Raw genomic sequence first — 14,307 nt, 5'->3', positions numbered from 1 at the left:
GTGAGTTCTCTGCCTGGCACAGAAACCAGGAACTCATCCACTCTAAAGCAATTCCAGATCCAAGCAAGTAAAGGCAATGAATTCTACTGGGGCATTTTGCCTCTTTGTCTGTTGCCTCTCAGGCACTGGCTTACTTTCTACATCACCAAGTGTGGTGGTTTGAATATGTTTGGCCCAGAAAGTGGTACTATTAGGAAATGTGGCAATGTTGGAGAAGGTGTGGCCTTGGTGGTGGAAGTGTGTCACTGTGGGGATGGACTTTGAGGCCCTAATCTCAAGCCTCGCACAGTATGGAATGAAACCCTCCTTGTGGGTGCCTACAGATGTAAGTCTCTCTCCTCCTGGTTGCCTTTGTATCGTGATGTAGAAACTCTTGGCTCCTCCAGCACCATGACCGCCAGCATGCTGCCATGCTTCCTGCCATGATGACAATGGACTAAACCTCTGAAACTATGATCCAGGCCTAATTAAATGTTTGCCTTTATAAGAGTTGACTTGGTCATGATGTCTCTTTACCGCAATAGAGCCCTAACTAAGACACCAAGCAAGAGTAGGCATCACTCTAGGCTGGTGGGTTCATTTTCTCCATTAACTAGGTAGAAGAGTGGCAAGCAATTTGGAGCAAAGTGGAAGTGATGTTTATTGGCAAGCATCACATCTTTCGGAACAGAAAGGAGCACTAGAGATAGGAGCTACTGTCTCTAAGAAGGGCCTTGGGATACCTAAAAGGGTATCCCAGTCCTAGTGACACCTCCTCTTCAAATTTTGGTCTTCAGAAATTCACTCACCCCTTCTATAACAATGATTGCATCCATAGTTCTGTCCACAAGCACAGGCATCATCACAATACAACCTTCTACCTTGGTACATGGGTTTAGAAAAAAATTGTTGGTTGACTGGGGTAAAAGTAGCCACCCCCAGCCTTCTCTTTCCTTTGAGTTGTAATGGGGGAAAGAATCTCACTGCAGATTAGGGGAAATAACCTACTTTTGGAGAAATGTCAACCTACTGCTGAAGACAGAAATGCAGAATGAGACTGGTCTCCTTCATCTCACGGGCCCAAGGCCTCAGCAGCAGAGTAGAACAGGGTTGATGAATGGAAGACACGGCATGCCATTCAGCATCCATAATTCACTTCCTTCACTTGATTTTTAGAAAGGGACCATTTGCAAAGAGCTTGATCATGGGCATGGTACTAGCAACATTTGGGAATAATTAGAACATAAAACATTGTTGTGAGCCTTTGCCTAAGCGAACGATATTAATTCATACTAGACAGAGAGGCTAAGACAGTCGGCCAAGTCCTTTCAAGGCTCCAGAGATGGACCTCACTGAGGACCCAAGAGGCCTTAAGAAATAACAGATGGACTGACACATAGGCACACAGAAATGGTGGGATTAGGTGGACCAGACTCTCTAATGGGGAAACCACAGTACCCTAGAAGTTCAGTGTTTATTATTTAGCATTGACAGAGAAGTAGTTTATTGCATATACCTGAGCAAGGAATTGAGGTTATTACAGGTAAATAAGAAGCCAGAGTCTCTGGTGTACAGTGGATCAAGGAGGCAGGCTTAGCTAATCTCAGATTTTTCTGCAGGGGAGCATTTTGGGCTGTAAATATGTAGAGGAAGAAAACTCCATGGACATTTTCTTCACGCACTACCAATGTTCACACTCAGTCCAAGAAGACTATCATGTCCCTGAGCCTAGCCTGGGGAAGGCTTTGCCTTTTGCCCATGGGTGTGAGGCTCTGAGATCCTTGGCATGGCCGTGCCCATGTCACCAGCCTACATTCATGCAGGACATCACTGGCTCAGGGCTTCCTCTGGTCCCAGCAACAGACCAAAGACATAATTACACCCAACTGAGGCTTGATGAACAAGCGACTTTATTGGGGTCACTTACAAGAGCACAGGTAGCATCATCAGCACTTTCACTACCAAAAGGACACACACACCAGCCTAGAGATCCCTGCACAACATGCAGGCAGCTAGACCACTGAATTGCTGCTCGCCACCTACCAATTATTTGTTTCTTGAATAACAAAGGGGACAGCCCAACAAGTCTCAAAAGTTTCCGGAGCCTCTGGTTCTTGTAAGTTGTAAGTTGTTTGGGTATTTCATTCCATGAAAGAATGTTTCAATCCACAGAATGCATCTACATGGCTAACATATAAGTCAAAGTTACAGCAATGAGAGCACTAATGACAGACCAGAGAATGAGTTTGTTTGAATTACTTACAGGAGCAATGATGAGCATTTATTTACTCAAGAGCACAGAGAGTTGTGCCACCAAAAAGCCAACCCCAACACAGCTCTGTAACAACTGACAAAAGCTGCATCTTTGGAGATCCTTGAACAATTTTCAGGAAGCTCCATGGAAAAGAGCCATCTACCCTCTGTGTTGCTATTGCTAATATAACCTTAGGAAAAGGCCTTGTGAATCTTGCAGCTTTCTGAGTTTTGTAGGTTTCCTGAACTTTCTGAACTTTGTAAATTGTGTGTGTTTCCTGAGGCTTATAAATTGCATGCATTTCCTGAGCCTTGTAAGTTGTATGAGTTTTCCCCCCTCCCTACAGGAAGGACTGTTTCCATTCAGAGGAAGTAGCTACACAATGTTGTTTAATTTGGCAAGAACACAGTTCTGAAAGCATAACAATGAAAGAATACATCATAGATGCACAGACCTGACAAAGGCCAAGCAGTGGCCTGGTGAGGTAGTGGTCAAACCTGCCTCATGAGAGGAGCTCACAGGAGATTTCCTAAGAAGGGAGTCACTGAAGTTGAGTGAATATTTATGAAGCAGTCCTGGGAAGCAAAGGCATTGATTGTTACAACATTATGGCAACATGACAACCATTTGGTTACCAAGAGATGTGTGTGAAAAGACTAGAAAGGGTAGCAGTTTAGGCTGATCATGCCATGTTTTGTTTTTCTGTTTTTAGGAACTTTATTTTCCTTCTACCTTTTTTCCCTTTGAAAAAAAAGGGACCTGAAAAAAAGCTCTGTAGAGGAGCTCGGGACCACTCAGTGGTAGCTCCAACCCACTCAGTGGTCTGCACTGTGGGAGCTGCTGACCAGTCCTCAGTGGCTGACTGTGCATTCCAGTCTTCTGAGGGAAACTGCTGGATGACCAGTTGGCCGCCTCACGCTGAACAGTAGTGAACTCAAGAGCTAGTGCAGTCTGTTCACCCTGAAATTCATCTTTGGTCACAGCCCTCTCAACAGCAGCTTGCTCCTCCTTCTCAATGTCCTCTGGGTCTCTATAGAAGTAAAGATCAGGCATAACCTCCCATGGATACTATCTCACGGGAGATAGTATCTCACATGCGCAGTACATCCCAGGCCAGCATCCACCACATCAGACCCGAATGAGCTCCCTTATTGTTGCACGGGATAGCAATGTCCACATAGCACAGGGGAAGAACCTGTTACACAGAGCAATAGTTGACATAAGAGGCCTCCATGAGGGGCTGATGGTCAGCCCTGGGATCTGTCACCACTAGAAGCTGTGACTCCCTGAAGGCTGTTTGAATCTGGTTAGTGAAGGGCCCAGGTGTGAAGTGGCCGGCAATGGGAATGGCTCCAGTTCGCGTCAGCAAACTTCAGTACAGCCTGTTGACCAGTGTTCCTGGAGGAGATGAGGCTGCAAGCTCCAGCCTCTCCCAGATCCTCTTCAGATTTATGACGGTCACTTTTCCTTTTGTAGAGGTACCACTCTATCTGAAAGTCAAGGTTGGTGCCACCAAATTGGGTTTCTGCAGCAAGGAATTTGAGGACATCCCCCTCCCTCATCACAGGACATCATGGGCTCTGGAAATGGTGTAAGTTTCTCTTTAAGCTATTACAGGAATCAAGAACACCATATGGACCTGGTGTAGCGCAGAAAGCTACTCATACCATGTTTGAAAGGATTGGTTATCAACATCCAAACAGTACACATGGATGGACCTATGGCTCCAGATGCATATGTAGCAGAGGATGGCCTTGTTGGGCATCAATGGGAGGAGAAGCCCTTGATCCTGCCAAGGCTCAATGCCCCAGTGTTGGGGAATGTCAGGGCAGGAAAGCTGGAAGGGGTGGGGTGGGGGAGATGAGAGGAACACCCTCATAGAAGCAGGGGGAGAGAGAATGGGATGGGGGTTTATGGCCGGGGAAACCAGGAAAGGGGATAACATTTGAAAGGTAAACTTTAAAAAAATCCAATGAAAAGAAAGAAAGAGAGAGAGAGACTCAGGACAAGACCAATTGCTCCGCCCAAAGGAGATTTATTTGTCCCAGAGAGAGAGGGTAGGGAATAAGACACGGAGACAGGGAATAGAGGACTAGGGAGAAGAGGGGAACAAGGGAGAGGTGAGGGTGCTTTTCCCCAGGGGCAAGGGCCCAAAGGATTGCCTCTGAATAGAGAGGAGACAGACATGACCCACTGGGAAAATGGCGGTTTATGAAGGTAAAGGGAAACCCTGAGTTTGCATGAGGTGTTGTCACTTTAATTGGGCATGTTAATCAGGTGAGCCAGAGGGGGCTTTTGAATACTTTAGTGCTTTGAAAGCTGGACCTTGGGGAGTCAGCCTGGGGAGGAGCAAGTGCCCAAATAAGGGAAAGGACATTTAGGACAAGATTTAGGGATGTAATCTAACTTTTATCAAGGAAGGACTAATGGAAGAGAAGGGAAGGTCCGCCAGAGCCATGTTTGCCATTCTTGGGCTGCCTAGAGTCCCCTCAGTGTTCCTCTAACCACATAGCTTTAAGCCTGGCATCCAGAAGCTAAGGAAACTGTGTGATGTACTCCAGGGAACACACACATAGAAAAGGCATCACAGAGCTGCTCAGACATGAGGTCAGGAGAAGATGTGAGTCTGTGTGTGTGTGTGTGTGTGTGTGTGTGTGTGTGTGTGTGTGTGTGGTGTGTGGTGTGTGTGTGTAGTGTGTGTGTGTGTGTAGTGTGTGTGTAGTGTGTGTGTGGTGTGTGGTGTCTGTGTGGTGTGTGGTGTGTGTGTGTAGTGTGTGTGTGTGTGGTGTGTGTGTGTGGTGTGTGTGTAGTGTGTGTGTAGTGTGTGTGTGTAGTGTGTGTGTAGTGTGTGTGTGTAGTGTGTGTGTGGTGTGTGTGTGTGTAGTGTGTGTGGTGTATGTGTGTGTGTGGTGTGTGTATAGTGTGTGTATGTGTGTGTAGTGTGTGTAGTGCATGTGTAGTGTGTGTGTGTGTGTGGTGTGTGTGGGGTGTGTGTGTGTAGTGTGTGTGTGTAGTGTGTGTGTGTGGTGTGTGTGTATGTGGTGTGTGTGTGTAGTATGTGTGTGTAGTGTGTGTGTTGTGTGTGTAGTGTGTGTGTGGTGTGTGTGTAGTATGTGTGTGTAGTGTGTGTGTGGTGTGTGTGTAGTATGTGTGTGTAGTGTGTGTGTTGTGTGTGTAGTGTGTGTGTGGTGTGTGTGTAGTATGTGTGTGTAGTGTGTGTGTGGTGTGTGTGTAGTATGTGTGTGTAGTGTGTGTGTTGTGTGTGTAGTGTGTGTGTGGTGTGTGTGTGTAGTGTGTGGTGTGTGTGTAGTGTGTGTGTGTGTGTGGTGTGTGTGTAGTGTGTGTATGTGTGTGGTGTGTGTGGTGTGTGTAATGTGTGTGTGGTGTGTTTGTGTAGTGTGTGTGTAGGGTGTGTGTGGTGTGTGTGTAGTGTGTGTGGTGTGTGTGTAGTGTGTGTGTAGTGTGTGTGTGTGTAGTGTGTGTGTGTGTGGTGTGTGTGTGTAGTATGTGTGGTGTGTGTGTGTAGTGTGTGTGGTGTGTGTGTAGCTTGTGTGTAGTGTGTGTGTGTGTAGTGTGTGTGTAGTGTGTGTGTGTAGTGTGTGTGTGGTGTGTGTGTGTAGTGTGTGTGTGGTGTGTGTGTGTGTAGTGTGTGTATAGTGTGTGTATGTGTGTGTATGTGTGTGGTGTGTGTGTGTAGTATGTGTGTGTAGTGTGTGTGTTGTGTGTGTAGTGTGTGTGTTGTGTGTGTAGTGTGTGTGTTGTGTGTGTAGTGTGTGTGTGTGGTGTGTGTGTGTAGTATGTGTGTGTAGTGTGTGTGTTGTGTGTGTAGTGTGTGTGTAGTGTGTGTGTATGTGTGTGTAGTGTGTGTAGTGTATGTGTAGTGTGTGTGTGTGTGGTGTGTGTGTGTGTGGTGTGTGTGTGTGTAGTGTGTGTGTGTAGTGTGTGTGTGTGTGGTGTGTGTGTGTAGTGTGTGTGTTGTGTGTGTAGTGTGTGTGTGGTGTGTGTGTGTAGTATGTGTGTGTAGTGTGTGTTGTGTGTGTAGTGTGTGTGTGGTGTGTGTGTGTAGTGTGTGGTGTGTGTGTAGTGTGTGTGTGTGTGTGGTGTGTGTGTGTAGTGTGTGTATGTGTGTGGTGTTTGTGGTGTGTGTAATGTGTGTGTGGTGTGTTTGTGTAGTGTGTGTGTAGTGTGTGTGTGGTGTGTGTGTAGTGTGTGTGGTGTGTGTGTGTAGTGTGTGTGTGTGGTGTGTGTGTGTGTGGCGTGTGTGTGTGGCGTGTGTGTGTGGTGTGTGTGTAGTGTGTGTGTGTAGTGTGTGTAGTGTGTGTGTGTAGTGTGTGTGTGTAGTGTGTGTGTGGTGTGTGTAGTGTGTGTGTGTGTAGTGTGTGTGTGTAGTGTCTGTGTGGTGTGTGGTGTGTGTGTGTAGTGTGTGTGTGTGTAGTGTGTGTGTGGTGTGTGTGTAGTGTGTGTGTAGTGTGTGTGTGTAGTGTGTGTAGTGTGTGTGTGTAGTGTGTGTGTGGTGTGTGTGTGTAGTGTGTGTGGTGTGTGTGTAGTGTGTGTATAGTGTGTGTATGTGTGTGTAGTGTGTGTAGTGTATGTGTAGTGTGTGTGTGTGTGGTGTGTGTGTAGTGTGTGTGTGTAGTGTGTGTGTGGTGTGTGTAGTGTGTGTGTGGTGTGTGTGTGTAGTATGTGTGTGTAGTGTGTGTGTTGTGTGTGTGTTGTGTGTGTGGTGTGTGTGTGTAGTGTGTGTATGTGTGTGTTGTGTGTGTGTGTGGTGTGTGTGTGGTGTGTGTGTGTAGTGTGTGTATGTGTGTGGTGTGTGTGGTGTGTGTAATGTGTGTGTGGTGTGTTTGTGTAGTGTGTGTGTAGTGTGTGTGTGGTGTGTGTGTAGTGTGTGTGGTGTGTGTGTGTAGTGTGTGTGTGTGGTGTGTGTGTGGTGTGTGTGTAGTGTGTGTGTGTGTGGTGTGTGTGTGTAGTGTGTGTATGTGTGTGGTGTTTGTGGTGTGTGTAATGTGTGTGTGGTGTGTTTGTGTAGTGTGTGTGTAGTGTGTGTGTGGTGTGTGTGTAGTGTGTGTGGTGTGTGTGTGTAGTGTGTGTGTGTGGTGTGTGTTTGTAGTGTGTGTGTGTGGCGTGTGTGTGTGGTGTGTGTGTAGTGTGTGTGTAGTGTGTGTAGTGTGTGTGTGTAGTATGTGTATGTAGTGTGTGTGTGGTGTGTGTAGTGTGTGTGTGTAGTGTGTGTGTGTAGTGTCTGTGTGGTGTGTGTGGTGTGTGTGTGTAGTGTGTGTGTGTGTAGTGTGTGTGTGGTGTGTGTGTAGTGTGTGTGTAGTGTGTGTGTGTAGTGTGTGTAGTGTGTGTAGTGTGTGTGGTGTGTGTGTGTGTGTAGTGTGTGTGGTGTGTGTGTAGTGTGTGTATAGTGTGTGTATGTGTGTGTAGTGTGTGTAGTATATGTGTAGTGTGTGTGTGTGGTGTGTGTGTGTAGTGTGTGTGTGTAGTGTGTGTGTGGTGTGTGTAGTGTGTGTGTGGTGTGTGTGTGTAGTATGTGTGTGTAGTGTGTGTGTTGTGTGTGTGTTGTGTGTGTGGTGTGTGTGTAGTGTGTGTATGTGTGTGTTGTGTGTGTGTGTGGTGTGTGTGTGGTGTGTGTGTGTAGTGTGTGTATGTGTGTGGTGTGTGTGGTGTGTGTAATGTGTGTGTGTGTGTGTGTAGTGTGTGTGTGGTGTGTGTGTAGTGTGTGTGGTGTGTGTGTGTAGTGTGTGTGTGTGGTGTGTGTGTGTAGTGTGTGTGTGTGGCGTGTGTGTGTGGTGTGTGTGTAGTGTGTGTGTGTAGTGTGTGTAGTGTGTGTGTGTAGTGTGTGTGTGTAGTGTGTGTGTGGTGTGTGTAGTGTGTGTGTGTAGTGTGTGTGTTGTGTGTGTGTTGTGTGTGTGGTGTGTGTGTGTAGTGTGTGTGTGTGTAGTGTGTGTGTGGTGTGTGTGTAGTGTGTGTGTAGTGTGTGTGTGTAGTGTGTGTAGTGTGTGTAGTGTGTGTGGTGTGTGTGTGTGTGTAGTGTGTGTGGTGTGTGTGTAGTGTGTGTATAGTGTGTGTATGTGTGTGTAGTGTGTGTAGTATATGTGTAGTGTGTGTGTGTGGTGTGTGTGTGTAGTGTGTGTGTGTAGTGTGTGTGTGGTGTGTGTAGTGTGTGTGTGGTGTGTGTGTGTAGTATGTGTGTGTAGTGTGTGTGTTGTGTGTGTGTTGTGTGTGTGGTGTGTGTGTGTAGTGTGTGTATGTGTGTGTTGTGTGTGTGTGTGGTGTGTGTGTGGTGTGTGTGTGTAGTGTGTGTATGTGTGTGGTGTGTGTGGTGTGTGTAATGTGTGTGTGTGTGTGTGTGTGTAGTGTGTGTGGTGTGTGTAGTGTGTGTGGTGTGTGTGGTGTGTGTGTGTAGTGTGTGTGTGTGGTGTGTGTGTAGTGTGTGTGTGGTGTGTGTGTGTGTGGTGTGTGTGTAGTGTGTGTGTGGTGTGTGTGTGTAGTGTGTGTGTGTAATGTGTGTGTGGTGTGTTTGTGTAGTGTGTGTGTAGTGTGTGTGTGTGTAGTGTGTGTGTGTAGTGTGTGTGTGGTGTGTGTGTAGTGTGTGTGTGTAGTGTGTGTGGTGTGTGTAATGTGTGTGTGGTGTGTTTGTGTAGTGTGTGTGTAGTGTGTGTGTGGTGTGTGTGTGTGTGTAGTGTGTGTGGTGTGTGTAGTGTGTGTGGTGTGTGTGTGGTGTGTGTGTAGTGTGTGTGGTGTGTGTTTGTAGTGTGTGTGTAGTGTGTGTGTGTAGTGTGTGGTGTGTGTGTGGTGTGTGGTGTGTGTGTGTGCGTGTGTGTAGAGTGTGTGTTGTGTGGGGGGGGTGTGATTCTCTTATAGGGAGAAAAGATGCAGATACATACGGTGCATACCAGAGCCAATCACCTAGACCTCACCACTGTCTGGAAAAAAAAGTAAAAAGCAGAGAAAATAAGTTCTATGATGCACCCTCAGGGTTTCCAATGGGGTAGCATTCACTATCACAGCCACTCAGACCCCATCAGTGCTGTCTGTTAAGAAACCTTGTCAGTGGCTTTCGTCGTATGGAGATAGTCATTGCAACCACATTTGATAAACTTTAGGAACGAGTTTGGTCCACCGTGCTCTGTGGTGCTACCTGGGCCTGGTTTCCTACACAGATGAGACAGATAAAGGGAGCGTTACAGTGATGAGGTAGGAGAGATGGTTCTGAGAGCAAAAGTATTGCTGTGTAAGCATAAGGGCCAGAGCTTCGCTCCTCAGCGCCCACATAAAAGCCTGGGGTGCTCCTGTGCATCTATAATTCTAACACTGGGGCTCAGGGGTGTGGAGACAAGAAGATTTCCTGGTGCTTGCTAGACAGCAGCTCTTGTCAAAGTAGGGAGTTCCGGCTTCCGTGAGAAACTGTCTCATAAAATGAAGTGAGTACACATGTAGAGTATGTTACCCAACATCAACCTCTGACCTTCAGATACAAGTGTACATATTATACCCACAAACATACACGTTCACCCATAAAAACCTATATACATACACATATATGTGTGTACATGTACGTATGTGTGTATATGTGTATACATGTGTGTGTGCTTGTGTGTATGTATGTATTGTGTATGTATGTGTGTATGTGTATACATATATGTGTGCATATGTTTGTATGTGTGTATATGTTTGTATGTGTGTATGTATGTATTGTATATATATATGTGTGTATGTATGCACATGCATGAATGTGTGTACATGTATGTATGTTTATATGTGTGTATGTATATATTTATGTGTGTTTGTATGTATGTATGCTTGTATGTGTGTGTGTATGTATGTATGTATGTATGTATGTATGTATACGTATTTCTCTAAAGTCTACACTTGGCCTGAGCTCATTCCCTCAATCCATCCAGCTTCTATATGAACACTTGTTAGAATCTTTGTATGAATTGTAGGATACCGAATGCTTGTTGACATTCGGGGATGGAAATGGAAAGGCAAAGAGATAGGTTCTGTGACAGACAGCAGCATCATTTCCATGAAAGGGACAGTGACAATGTTCATGATGGACCACATGGGCCATGCCTTGTAGCACAGGCTTGTCTACGTACAGGATGAAGAGAGAACATTACAAGTTAAACACCTAGCCCAGGCAACTTGAACACATCCTGCCTCCAAATAAAAGAAAAGCTAAAGAGGGGCTGAGAGGGTAAATCAGTGCTAGAACACTTACTTAAAATTCAGTGGAAGAAGTCTTACCTAGAATCCCCCAGTGAGGGGCTGGGGTGTGGCTCAGTGGTAGAGCCCCTGCCTAGAATCCCCAGTGAGGGGCTGGGGGCGTGGCTCAGTGGTAGAGCCCCTGCCTAGAATCCCCAGTGAGGGGCTGGGGGCGTGGCTCGGTGGAAGAGCCCCTGCCTAGAATCCCCCAGTGAGGGGCTGGGGGCGTGGCTCGGTGGTAGAGCACCTGCCTAGAATCCCCAGTGAGGGGCTGGAGGCAAGGCTCAGTGGTAGAGCCCCTGCCTAGAATCTACCAATGAGTAGCTAGAGCTCCAGCAGTAAATCACTGGCCTAGTATGCCCAAGACCCTAGATTCAATTCTCAGAACAGCAACAACAAAAGAAACCAAAGAGAAGGCTCCAACCAATATTTTTACACCCAAATTCACAGCCACGTTATTCACAAGAGTCAAGTGATGGAAGCAACCCAAGTCCCACACATGGATGAATGGATAAATACATATGCAAAAGGTAGGCTACCCATACACAGGAATAGCCTTCATTCACAGAAATGAATGAAATGCTGATGTACTATGCAATGTGGGCAAGGCTCACACAGATGCTCAATGAAACAAGTCAGTCACAAAAGGACTGCCTCATCCTTCTATTTATACGTGCCATCTAGAAAATACAATCCATGCAGAATGAAAGCTGACATTCCCAGGGGCTGGGGGAGAACTAGAAGTCATTCCAAGTAAATGTCAAGTTTCTGTTTGGGGCGATGAGGAAATTTGGAACGGGAAAATGGTTCAACACTGTACATGTATGAAGTATCAGTGAATCAAAATTAAAATGGTGTGGTTCCCAAATGCTATCTATGTTTTAATACAATTTTTTTTAAGCCAGAAAAAAAATATCGGAAATTGATGGACAGTGGAAGTATTTCTTTCTTTTCTCACTGCTATGGCAAAACTCATCATACTTGTGGAGGGAAGATTTTATTGCAGCTCACAACCTGATGGTGCGTATAGTTTACCATGATGGGGAAGGGGTGGAGGCGGGACCAGGAGGCAGCTGCTCACAAGGCATTCACAATCGGGAAGCAGAGAGCAATGGACGCTGGTGCTCAGCTCACTGTCTCCTTTGCCCTCAGTCATGGGATGATGCTGCCCACAGTGACACGTCTTTCTATCTCAGTTTAGTCTCTCAGGAAACACCATTACAGATGTCCTCAATGGTGTGTCTGCCTGGACTGAGGAGAGGCTCAGCAGTAAAGAATACTGACTGTTGTTCCAGAAGTCCTGAGTTTAATTCCAGAACCCATGTGACAGCTCACAGCCGTGTACCACTGTAGCTCCATGGGAGCCAATGCCCTCTTATGGTGTGCCTAAACACAGATCAAATGCCTATATACATAAATAAATAAGCAAACCCAGGCACGAGGTCCCATGCCTACAGTCACAGAGCTGGAGGCTAAGGCAGGAGGACTGTGCACTGAAGGCTGGCCTATACAGAATGATCCTGCCTCAAAAAATAAAATATACATTTATATATCCTATATTGTATTATATACATACATATAAAGACCATGTCTCAAATTTATACATAGATATACAGATATATAATGACCCTCCTTTCAAAAATAAAAAGACTTTCTCTGAAAGGGATGGGAAAATGTCTCAGGGTTCTTGCTGCTCTTCTAGAGGACCTGAATTAGGTTCCCAGTACTCACCTGAGTGGCTCCCAATCACCTGCATCTCTAGCTCCCAGAGACCTCTTCTAGACTTCTTAAGTACCCCACATATATCACACATATGCACATGCACACGCACATATGCACACACACATGCACATGTATATACACATACATAAATAAAAATACAAATAAATGTTCTTGAAGACTATATAGGGACATGGTGGTATATGCCTTTAATTCTGGAATCTGAGAGGCAGACTGCAGGTGGATATCTGTGAGCTCAAAGCCAGCCAAGACTGCATAATGAGTCTCCATTTACACACACACACACGCACACACACACCCACAGAATAAAGAAGGTCTTCTTGGAGGAGGTGGTAACTGGATGTGCTATTAACGGTGTTAGTCTATGCAAACAAGAGAAGAATAAAAAGATCAAGCGTATCAGATGTTATTATCAATATCAAATACTACTCATTGTATTCTGAAACAAGAATATCACTGAACTGTTTTCCCTTCTCTGATTCTTAGAGAAGTCAATGAGATATTGTCATGGTATAAAATGTCTCCTGTGAACCTCCTATCTTGTACACTTGGTCTCCAGGTTGTGTCACTGCATTGAAGGCTGTGGAACCCTTAGTAGGAAGTGGGACCTGTCTCATGGAAGGTCACCAAGAGGGAGTCCTTGAATGGTCTATTGGCTCCAGTTCCATGCCACCTCCTTGTCTTCCTAGTCTACCACAAAAAGATGAGTCTCTGTATGATGCATGCCCTCTGCCAGGAATTATATACTTTCTCTACCATATTGGAGCAGAGCAATGAACTCAGGTCCTCTGGCAGAACAGAACCACTCATACAGACACACACGCACAAGCTACTGAACCACAAGTGTTCTTTTAGTGCTCAACATGGTCTTCTTCTCCCTACCCCTTCCTCTCTCCTTTCCCCACTCCCTCCCTCTCAGAGGAAGAACCAGCCATACCCTATAAGGAGTGAGTTTTCCATTCTCACCACCCAGTCAAAATCTAGAAGGTGCAGCTCGGCTTCCTCTCCCAGAAGACTTCCCCCTCACCCCCAATCCTTGCCCACTTCTCTGAGCCAATACCGACCTTGAGAACTGAATCCCAGCACACTCCTGAGCTCTCCCACCATTCTAAGAACACTGCTTTGAAAAACGTCACACTTTAGGATCCCAAAATATACTATGGTCTCCTAATCCTTTGTAATGTCCTGTGCACATGAGTTTTGTATGAGTGTATATGTGCATGCATGTTTGTGTAGGCGTGCAAATGTGTGTGTGCACATGTGTACCCATGTTTGCGAGGCCAGAGGACAACCTCAAGTGTCATTCCCCAAGGGCTATCCATTGTTGGTTTGTTGTTTGTTTGTTTGTTTGTTTGTTTGTTTGTTTTGAAGCAAGTTCACTCACTGGCCTGGAACTTGATAAGTAAGCTATACTGACTGACCAGCAAGCCCCAGGAATCTGTGTTACTCTACCTTCCTGACACAAGTGTACACCGCCTGGCTCTTTTTAACATAGGCCCTGGGGGTTGAACTCAGGTTCTCGCACTTGCAAAGCAAGTGTTTTACTGACCAAGCTATTTAGCCAGCCCCACAAGAGTCCTATGATCAAATAATGTAGGGAAATGAAGTCTTTACTCTCACCCTACACAAAAGCTCATTAAAGACATCCAGAAGCCCCGCAATGTTTAACTTTGCTTTACCCAGTGTGCTTTGCGAAATTATCTGTCCTTATGCACCTGCTACAACTGATTAACACTAGTTAACATCTGCCTACACCTGTACCCTCATGCTCCTTGGGTAAGAAACTGTGGGCTATAATAGATTCACAAGCAAACCCTCGTCTTCCCCCAGAAAGTAGGCTCATGGAGGGCAAAGTCTACATTTGCGATTTCTTTCAGCCCATCCCTCCACAATGCCATGCACAGCACCTGACAGTACCTCCTGATGGATCCTGTTGCCTTGACAACCAGCTCAGAGTTGCTATTTCAGGACATTCTCTCCATCCTTGGAGCCCCGGGAAAGCAACGAATGCCATAAGGCATTAGTCTGAGAGTGCAGCCTCTTCCGCAAAGTGGCGTTAATAATGTCCCGAGCCTCTCATCAGCCAGGGCTCCCTGAGACAGGAAGGAGAGGCTGCTAGTGAC

At 46.1% G+C, this 14,307-nt stretch overlaps 1 long non-coding RNA gene and 1 pseudogene across 1 annotated transcript in view; both read right to left on the bottom strand.

Moving 5' to 3' along the window:
* Positions 1-14,307, bottom strand: part of LOC120095855 (uncharacterized) — a 99,483-nt gene that overhangs the window by 67,803 nt on the left and 17,373 nt on the right. The window lies entirely within an intron of this gene.
* Rpsa-ps7 (ribosomal protein SA, pseudogene 7) lies at positions 2,916-3,818 on the bottom strand (annotated as a pseudogene).

Source organism: Rattus norvegicus, chromosome 12 (assembly GCF_021556685.1).
Source record: "Rattus norvegicus strain SHRSP/BbbUtx chromosome 12, alternate assembly SHRSP_T2T, whole genome shotgun sequence".
Lineage (NCBI taxonomy): Eukaryota > Metazoa > Chordata > Mammalia > Rodentia > Muridae > Rattus > Rattus norvegicus.
The sequence above is the reverse complement of the archived record's forward strand: the minus strand, read 5'-3'. Positions and strand labels throughout refer to the sequence as shown.